The sequence below is a fragment of the Magallana gigas genome, chromosome 4 (assembly GCF_963853765.1).
Source record: "Magallana gigas chromosome 4, xbMagGiga1.1, whole genome shotgun sequence".
NCBI classification, from domain to species: Eukaryota; Metazoa; Mollusca; class Bivalvia; order Ostreida; family Ostreidae; genus Magallana; species Magallana gigas.
The window spans coordinates 32,751,222-32,762,880 of NC_088856.1; positions in this window are offsets into that span (position 1 = coordinate 32,751,222).

Below are 11,659 nucleotides of genomic sequence, written 5' to 3' on the forward strand. Positions count from 1 at the left end.
ATGCGGTAAATTTCAAAAGGTATCTCCTCAAACGGTCCAATGAGATAACCCTTATTAAGTTCATCGTCTATTAACTGAGTAATTGTGTCTGGATCTTGCCTTGCCGATAAAAGATTTTTACATTCTAAAGGTATGGTGGGTAGGGGGTTAATTCCTGTGTGGAATCCTTCTGTCAAACTTTTGATTAGAAAATTCACAAATGATTGGACGGGATAATGTTTCAGTTCCTCTTGCAGCACAGATACTTTTAAAGATGATGACACACTTGACTGAAAATTAACCCCGCTTAATGTTTGGAGCGGGGTGTCTGGCCGTTTTTTGAGTCGTTGCATTTTTTGACTGAATGATCTCCTTGGCACCGCAAACAAACATGGGCATTTCCACATCTAGCATTTTCACAACCTTTAAATGAGTTGAAGTTATTGCAAATTTCCCTGTCTTGGTATGCTACACGAGGACGTCCTTGACTGTCTGATTCTTGACCTTTCCTTTGAGTCCGTATAGTGGAGTTGTTCTTAGATGTTGTCATAGGGCAAAATCCAGCAGTATGGCTGATGCTATTACATATGTAGCATGCAGAAGGACGCAAGTTTGCAAATATGTTGCAGAAAAGAGTGTTATCCCTAACAGACCAGTCTACAGGTATGTTTGAGTACTTCAAATGTGCTGCTGCTCGTGCTGAAAAGGTTTTATGGTATTCATAAAAGCCCTTACCGCCATAGCGATTAGACATGTCTACAATGTCTCTCTCATACAAGTCCAGCTCTTCTCTTCTCTGCGGGTAAGTTTGGCACATGATATTTTTGTAAATGCCAAACGCATAGATGAATTCTGAGATTGACAGGCTTCTATAAAGTCTTGGATCTTTTTCCGGTTTCTCTTCTCCGTATTTCGTTTCTTTGTCCCTGAGAGAAATGGCGTTGGTCGTTGGTATCAGGAGCTGTGCTAGGTTTACGTCTTTACCTTCAATAATGGCCTTACGAATCGAAGGGGACACAGTTTCCACAAAGGGCAATGATTCTATAGCATAACCAAACTTCGTTTTTTGAAGAAAGCTTGACCTACCCTCGACACTTTGGCTTGGATTCCGTAGAGCGGATTGTAGAGTGAAGCCATCGTGATGATCGTCCCCGGGCCTCTGCTGTTCCTGTGCGATCAACCGTCCCGTATCCACTGCATCAGAACTCGTTGCTTGATCGCTGTGCACTTTATTGAAACGATTCTTATTTCATCTTGCATCTTTGACACTGTTTCCGTAAGGGTCGAGATCGTTTGCATTAGTTGGCGATGGTCGCCGCCATCTTGGAATCCGTTTCTGTTACTCGAGCCCGATGCTAACTGTACGGGGCGCTCTTCATGATCCACGCGACTACGACTAGAAGTCAAGTCTTTAACCTTCTTCAATAGCACACTCTTTTTGTCGGACTGACGAAAACTAACGTTGTTCTTTCTTAACTCCTCTCTGAGTTTCTCGACTGTCCAATTCTCAGGTCTGTTGAGATCGTACGGGGCACCTGCACTAGATCTCGCTCGTGCACTGCGGCGGTCTGCCATGTTAAATCCCGTGAAATTAAAGAAAACGTTAATGGTTTGTAAAGCTGGTCGAAAGTTTGAAAAAATAATAATTAAAAACACAATGCGTCTGCTTAGCTAGAGTCCGGACAAAGGAATGATGCTACAAGTAGTTACTGAAACTTAATACTGCTAAGATAAGAGAATCAGGACAAAGGAATGATGCTACAAGTAGTTACTGAAACTTAATACTGCTAAGATAAGAGAATCATGTGGTGGCTGACCACCAGAGATGTAGCTGCCCATTATGCAATGCATTACCTAATTTGGACATGGAATTTAGGTATCTGCAATAATTAGGGACCCACTGCCTGGTCTAAAAATAACTACTACAGAGTGACCAAGCTTGTTTGCATATAAAGTATAAAACAAATCCTACATTGTTGACTATAAAATAATATCCAGCAAATGACTTTAAACCTAAATACATGTAGACCACACATTACATGAAGAATGAAAATATACACATGAAAATTATTGTTTTATATGTATAAACCAAATTTTTTATACATAAAAAATAACATTTAATGGTATACACGAAAAGGCATGCAAAAAGTTGAATATATTAAGATTACTCAAGCATACAATTGATAGGTAAACACTTGTTAAAATTCGGCTTTTATCAGACCTAGATTGGAATATGGTGATGTTGTTTGGAACAGCTGTATCAAGGAAAATCCGAATTGCTTGAACATGTACAAATTGAAGCAACCAAAACAGTGACAGGGATCAGAGTTAATTCTTCTAAAATTATTTTATATTGTGAGCTTAATTTGGAAACCTTACAATCTCGAAGGGATAAACATAAACTAATTATATTCTCCAAAATTATAAATGGTTTAGCACCACACGATATGTTAGATTGAATTCAATCATATTTTCTAACTGAACATACATATAATCTTAGGTCGAATGAGCTTTTTTACTATCTACCACTATATGCTTATTACAATAGCTTTGCTCCGTCTACATGTAAATTATGGAACAATCCTCATGCAGGAAAGAAAATTCCATCAACTTTATCTTTCTTTAAGTCAAAACTTAAAAAAACAAAATATACCTAAAGCTTACAAATATTTCAGTTAAGGCCATAGGAAATATTATTTTACGTCAATTACGGAATAAAGCTAGTAAAGCTTACTTTAAGGGTTTTTAAACTGATGGGAGTCGATGTTTATAGTGTAGGTTGGCATCTGAAGGAAATGTGATTTTTTTCCCCTGGATATCCAAGATATACTCAACAAAGAGACGAACTTTTTAAACAACTTATTGACATTAGTGTAACTTTTTATATGAAATATATACTTTATGGTAGTTCTGATTTTTCATACAGATAAAATTGTAAAATTGTTTCCCATGTTTATATTTATATTAGAGCTCCAACGCGTTTTTGATTCTCTTAGGTTACACGGTTTAAACCTATTTAAGTATTATACATGTATATTTACTTAATATATAGTCCCCTTTTATTTACTGTTTTTTTCAAATGGGCTGGATCATGAAAATGTCATTCTTATGTTTGTATCCCTGCAGGTATAAATGAACGTGATAGGTTTGTTAATGTAGGTGTGAGTCAACATGTCTACCAACAATATGTCATACAATCATATATGATAAATATTCAGATAATTATTTAATATTCAAGTATCCACTGTATTATATGCACATATCAATAATATTCTGTAAACTTGTAATACTATGTTCTTATGACTATAGATAATTTCTTCTTGACTTTGTATGTTTGAAAGGGTTTACATAGGCTATGACTCTTATCCAGTCCATTCAATAATTTGAACATTCCGTTCAATAAAACACGTTTAAATTGAGTTAATAATGTAGGTGGCTGTGATAGGAGGGTAAACCATCTACTCCAACGCTGCTGTATGATCTACTTCTACATATTTCTAATTAAAAAATGCAATTTACCTATTTATTGACGAAAACAATTACTGTTAGTATTTATTTTTGTAATCAAAGCAATTTAGAAACTTTTAAAGCAAAATTATTTTATTGTCATCCTGTACAAAAATGAAGTTGCTAACTTGCTACAGATTCCATGAAGCAGAATTGTTTATGCCTAAAAAAATCAGCGATTTGATGATATTTAGTTACCCTAGTAACTACGTAACAAATAGAATTTTTAAAAAAGGCTTTCAAGATATAGTTACTACAGCATTGTTCATGAAATGCATATCATCATTTTGTAATGAAAAATGAAAATCTACAATGAACAATATCAAAGTTTCAATTTACTGGGTGAACGTAAAACCAAAATTAAACAATATGATGTATTGTAATTTTTAAAATATTTACATTTTTACATTTCTCCAGCGAATTTAAAAAATGGAGTTTAACTGCATTGAATATTTTAACGTGTTATTATGTATATGTCAAGGGGTAGCTGATATATAATATTCTGGGCCACATTTGGGAACAATTAAGAACTCCAAGGCCTATTGTGGAAATGACGCTGAATATTTATTGTTGTATTTGTATATCGAATAAATGGTTTCCTCAAGTACAGCTGGGTGATCTATAATCATATACAATTATAATATTACTAAAACATTCTCATCCTCTACATTCACTCATCAAATTTATCTTTAGTTAGATAATATTTAAATTACACATATTTGATTAAAATAACTCACCAAGTATAACAGCAATATGAACTAAGATAATAGTCGGGTTGACAAGCTATGAAGCTTAATAATTCAACCGTCTGTCTTGGGTGGCGTCGTGATATTAAATCAAAGTTCGTGCTAAAAATTCGATAATGCAAACGGACATGCGCACTCACTCACTTAAACCCGAAAAACCAGTCTAACACACCCATTCATTCACTGATCCACCCGCCAAACGTAACCACGTGACCTCTCGTACTACCATCATACTATGAATGATTGTATGAATGAATGAAGCGATGTGAATATAAACAAATGAACAATGGGAAATGAACACATGAAATGTTGAAAAAAGTGAACGCAAATATGAATACTACTTAACTAAAATAATTCATCCTGTGACATATACAAATATTCTTAAAAAACATATTTTTTAAAGAAATATATAGATATCACAAAAAACAGCAATTATACGCGAAAAGTTTATTATGAATAAAATAGTTATTACATATTTAAAGGGATAATATGTAAATTAAAACATATTCATTTATAAAGTTTCATTTTTAACCCCCCCCCCCCCCCCCCCGTTGAAACATATAAATATAAAGAATAAATATGTATAAACTGATAATTTTTTATTAAATAAACTCAAGTTATAATATTGATTCCTTATTTTGTGCTTCTTTGGTGTTGAATTTTGAACCGGTTTCATGATCAAAATTCCACGATGCGGGTCAATTTTCAACGGATTAGGGTCTTTATTCAACACCTTTCGTCTCATTATTTAACGTGGAAAAATGACCCCCGGGTCAATTTTCAACCCGGGTCAAAATTCTTCGTTACACCGGTTACATTTGTGAAACTGAATGGTGTATCGCATAACAGTACATGTTAAAGTCTGCATTCCCTCGTGTTAAAAACTTTATTGCAGCTTTTCCCAAAGCATTTGTGTAATTTAAAGTATTTACGAAATGTTTAGGACCCTCAACACCATGTGACTTCTATTTTTATTACAGTACATTCCATGATGGCGATTCTAACCTTTGTGCAACTGTTTATAGGGAGTATCCTGTAATTTTCATCGCGATGCTAATATTTAGACGTTATTGGTGGAAAAACAATAATTCATTTTTTCACTTTTGTATTTTAGAATTATCCTTAGAAATTAGCTTACTCTGAATGAATGATTCTGTCACTTGTATAAAGCAATATCCTATATACATTCATGAATTCTATGTACTCTGCGAAAATAACACATTTTTACAATGAATGCCATTTATCAGTTATTCCGTTAAATTATTGAACTACATGTATAGGTACATACTGATAAGATGATATATTACGAAATAAAGATTAAAGAGTACTACGCTATAAAACATTTTTTTTTATAATCTATGTTATTTATTACGTAGAAGAACAAAATATGCTACAATACAAAAAAAAACATTTTTAGTTCGATCGATGTTATCTACAGTAAAAGAACAATAAATAATTGGTATATTAAAATGCACTAATAGAAAAATTCATAAAGATTCACAAATTTGTGCATTATATTGAACATTCATTACTGATGTAGCCCTACCCATTTCTAAGACTACAGTCCACTTGAATTGAAGCAATATTTTATGTTTCGGTCCAGCAAAAATTGGTCAAAATACTTTGCATTCAGTAAGTCCAGAACATTCTCTTTATTTTGCTTAAGTTTATGTAAAACGTTTTATTTATTCAGCTACTCTTTCTTAAACTTTGGGCTTGTAAAAAAGCTATCTAAAAAAATATCGCGTTATGGGAAAAGTTATTTGGAAAAAAGTATCAAAATGATATTAAGCTTCAGGCAAAACAATTTGAGTACCAGTGACTGTACATTAACCTGTGTGCATTGAGGTGCTGAATTATAACACATTAATTATCTTATTTACCAGAATTGACCATTGATAATTTCATTCAAGAAGTAAATGTGTTGTCAAAGGAGAAGGTCAGAGGTCAACAAGCCGTTAAACCGTTCAAATTAAATTCCTGTCACATGTGAAACTGATTGGTGTAGTGCACCATAGTAAAAGTTTGCATTCTTTCACGTTAAACTTCCTTAGAGATCTAGAGTTGTCTTTAATGCGACTTTTCCCAATGCATTTCTGTAATTTAACACTTTAAAGACATGTTTAAGGTCCTCGACACCCTGTGACTTCTATTTTTTATAACAGTACATCACAAGATGGCGATTTAACATTTGTGCGGCTGTTATTAGGTAGAATTCTGGAATTATTATCGCAATGCTAATATTTAGACGTTATTGACGTTGGGAAAACAATCATTTTAAAGAATTATCCTTAGAAATTACCATACTCTTAATGAATGATTTAATGATTCTGTCACAAGCAATATCCTATATACATTTATGAATTCTTTGGATTCTGCGAAAATAACATATCTTTACAGTGAATGCCATTTATCAGTTATTCGGTTAAAACATTGAACTACATACTAATAAAATGATTTATTACGAAATAACGATTAAATAATACTACATGCACTATAAAGAAAATTCATTTGTGTTACAATCTATCTTATTAATTCTGTACAAAAACAAATAAGTTACAATATAAAAAAATCAGTTTTGTTTTGATTAATGTTATGCACTGTAAAAGAAAATTAAACAATGGGTATATTCAAATGCATTGATAGAAAAATTAATTAAAGTTCAATTTTAATTCTCTAATCCGTCTGTAAATAGCTTTGGACGATGATCCCACATTTGATATTTTAATCTATTACGGAAGAAGTCCAAAAATACAATGCTGTAACAATTTTTAATTGCATTTCGAACAATGCAGTTTATTCCATAATATATTTAAGACGATAGCTTTATTTTCATATCTTGAGTAACGACGGAATTCAGGCAAATATAAGACTTTCCGATTACGAAGCACATCAGAAGACCTTGGAGACCAGGGCATACGTGATCAGTGGGCTGAGGATGTCTGATTTAGCTTAAAGTTCCGAGGCCTTCCGATTGTGCATACATGGTATGCTTGATCAGTGAACACTACTCACTGTGCTGGATCACATCCTGATTGGTGAACGCTAATCACTGAGCAAGGAACGGCTGGTATGGCTTAGTTCTTGAGGCCTTCCGATTGTACAAACACATCGGAAGGCTTCGGGAACCAGGATGCATTTAATTGGTGAGCCCTTTTCACTAGAATAGGGACATCACGACTATTGAACACTACTCACTGGGCTAAGGACGTTTTGTTTAGCCTATAGTTCCGAGGCCTTACGATTGTGCATACATGGTACGCTTGATCGGTGAACACTACTCAAAGTGCTGGATAACACTCTGATCGATGAACGCTAATCACTGAGGAAGGGACGGCTGGTATGGCTTAGTTCTTGAGGCCTTCCGATTGTACAAGCACATCGGAAGGCTTCGGGAACCAGGGTGCGTTTGATTGATGAACACTACTCACTAGAATAGGGACATCACGAACAGTGAACACTACTCACTGGGCTTAGGGCATCTTGTTCAGCCTATAGTTCCGAGGCCTTCCGATTGTGCAAATATGCTACGTTTGATTGGTGAATAATACTCATCTCTCATGGGACACCAAGTCTTGCCTGACTCACGATGCCTCCCGATTGTGCAAGGACATCGGAAGGCCTCGGGAACCATGGTATGTTTGGTTGGTGAAATCTACATGTTTAGCAAGGGACACCCCGATCGTTGAACACTACTCACTAGGTTGGGGACATCCCGATCAGTGAACGCTGATACTAATGGCCATACTCAATCGCTCAGTGAATTTACTGTTACACCATCCATATAGGTAAACACTACACATGACAAATACACTCGAACTGATATATATTATTACCTGAGTGGTACTTTGAGTGAACATTACTTATCTTGTTTCTTGTACACGTGCACTACTTATAAAAGAGCACAATTCAATGCACTATATAATATTGTAGATTCATTACTGATGTACCCATTTCAAAGACTTTAGCACACTTGCATTGAAACAATATAGCATTTAGTCGAGCCAGAACAATCTCTTTATTTTGCTCGAAATTAGGTACGTAGTTTTATCAATTGTTAAGTTACTTATGCTAAAGTTTTGGACTTGTAAAAAAGCTGCCCAAATAAAACTTTAGCTTTGGAAAACCAAAGGCAAAACTAATCGAGTACCAATGACTGTGCATTACCCTGTGTGCATTGAGGCATGAATAAGAATGATTTCTTCACAATGTGCTGAATTATTACACATCAATTATCTTGTTTTCCAGAATCGGCCATCGAAAACTTTATTCATAAAGTAACTGTGTTGTCAAAGGTCAGAGGTCAACAAGCTGTTAGTCCGTTCAAGTTCAGCTTAAGCTCCGGTCATATTTGTGAAACTGAATGGTGTATCGCACAACAGTACATGTAAAAGTCTGCATTCCTTCGTGTTAAAAACTTCCTTAGAGTTCTTTCTTGCGGCTTTTCCCAAAGCATTTGTGTAATTTAAAGTTTTTACGAAATGTTTAAGACCCTCAACACCATGTGACTTCTATTTTTTATAACAGTACATCACATGATGGCGATTCTAACCTTTGTGCAACTGTTTATAGAGAGTATCCTGTAATTTTCATCGCGATGCTAATGTTTAGACGTTATTGGTGGAAAAACAATAATTCATTTTTTCACTTATGTATTTTATATTTATCCTTAGAAATTAGCTTACTCTTAATGAATGATTTAATGGTTCTGTCACAAGCAATATCCTATATACATTCATGAATTCTTGGGATTCTGCGAAAATAACACATTTTTACAGTGAATGCCATTTATCAGTTATTCGGTTAAAACATTGAACTACATGTATCGGTACATACTGATAAGATGATATATTACGAAATAACGATTAAAGAGAACTACGCTATAAAACATTTTTGTTATAATCTATGTTATTTATTACGTAGAAGAACAAATATGCTACAGTATAAAAAAAATTTTTTTTTTAGTTTGATCCATGTTATCTACAGTAAAAGAACAATAAACAATTGGTATATTAAAATGCACTAATAGAGAAATTCATAAAGATTCACAAATTTGTGCATTATATTGTACATTCATTACCAATGTACACATTTCAAAGACTACAGTCCACTTGAATTGAAGCATATTTTATGTTTCGGTCCAGCAAAAATTGGTCAAAATACATTGCATTCAGTAGGTCCAGAACATTTTCTTTATTTTGCTTAAGTTTATGTAAAACGTTTTATTTATTCAGCTACTCTTTCTTAAACTTTGGGCTTGTAAAAAAGCTGCCCAAATAAATATCGCGTTATGGGAAAAGTTATTTGGAAAAAAGCATCAAAATGATATTTAAGCTTCAGGCAAACCAATTCGAGTACCAGTGACTGTACATTAACCTGTGTACATTGAGACATGAATAAGAATGATTTCTCCACAATGTGCTGAATTATTCCACATCAATTATCTTATTTACTAGAATTGACCATTGATTACTTCATTCAAGAAGTAACGGTGTTGTCAAAGGAGAAGGTCAGAGGTCAACAAGCCGTTAAACCGTTTAACTTGAAATCCGGTCACATGTGAAACTGATTGGTGTAGTGCACAACAGTAAAAGTGTGCATCCTTCACGTTAAACTTCCTTAGAGATCTAGAGTTGTCTTTAATGCGACTTTTCCCAATGCATTTCTGTAATTTAACACTTTAAAGACATGTTTAAGGCCATCGACCCACTGTGACTTCTATTTCTTATAACAGTACATCACGTGATGACGATTTAACCTTTGTGCGACTGTTAATATGTAGGTAGTATTCTGTAATTATTATCGCGATGCAAATATTTAGACGTTATTGGTGGGAAAACAATCATTTTTTCCCTTTTGTATTTTAGAACGATAGCTTTATTTTCATATCTTGATTAACGACGGAATTCAGGCAAATATAAGACCTTCCGATTACGAAGCACCTCAGAAGACCTTGGAGACCTGGGCTGAGGATGTCTGATTTAGCTTAAAGATCCGAGGCCTTCCGATTGTGCATACATGGTATGCTCGATCAGTGAACACTACTCACTGTGCTGGATCACACCCTGATTGGTGAACGCTAATCACTGAGCAAGGAACGGCTGGTATGGCTTAGTTCTTGAGGCCTTCCGATTGTACAAACACATCGGAAGGCTTCGGGAATCAGAGTGTGGTTGAGTGGTGAACACTACTCACTGGGCTAGAAGCACCCCGATCGGTGAACACTACTCACTAGGATGGGGACATCACGAACAGTGAACACTACTCACTGGGCTATAGACATCTTGTTTAGCCTATAGTTCCGAGGCCTTCCGATTTTGCAAGCATGGTACGCTTTGATCGATGAACACTACTCACTAATTACACCCAATATAGCCTGGCTCCCGATTGTGCAAGCACAACGGAAGACCTCGGGAACCATGGTAAGCTTCATCGGTGAACACTACTTACTAAGCTAGGGACATTCCGATTGACAGTAATGTAATTAAATTTATAAATATCAGTCTGGTAATAAAAAAATATTAATGGTTTTTCACCTCGGTATTTCTATGAATTATTATAACAATATCGATCACCCACCAGTTCACACTTATAATCTAAGAACCGGTGATGTACAACTTGTACGGACAGTTGTCCCCCTTCCACTGTCAAGCAAAGGCTCAGCTTACCTGAGTACATTAGAAATTAACGCTCTAGTATGTCCTCTGTTAAAAGTCGATTAAATTCTTATTTTTGTAGGAAAAGTAATGAACTTTTTAAATTTTTGGGCCTGTAAATATATTTTAAGGAAAAATGCAAGTATCTTAATGGCAGACATGTATAATCATGGCTTAGCAGAAACAGCAATGTGTGGTAATAGTGTTGATTCAGTTGAAGATTCATATCATTGCACGTATTTTTTTTCAAATGTCCGAAGTATGAATCATTTAAAATGTCACTTTTTCAAGCCAAAATGATATTGTATTTGGCGCTGATCATTAATTTTACTTGAGTTTAATGATATATGGTAGTCTTAATCATGGACTTCATATCAATGTTCAAATATTTAGAGCATACTTTTATCACAGCAACAAAACGCGTATCATAATATTTTTCCTTTTCTTTTTTCATTTGTATCTTGTATCTTGTGTCTTTTTTTTTTACTTTTCCCTAATTCCATTCTTATAATTAAGTAACGATAACAAATTTACGTGTCTGAAGAATTTTGATATATAATTTCACGACTTGAATAATTTCCTTTTTTATCAAATAGTGATAATAGTGATTTGCTAGGCCCTGGATGGTCAAAACTGAATGAAAAAGAAAGAAAATTCCTGTAAAAGGAAATTTTAGATTAGTTAATATTGTATGCAGGTGGAAAGAAAAAGTTGTCACAAGTCGAAATTCTAAACTAGGACGGTTTTCGTGAGAGGGATACCGCGGTAATT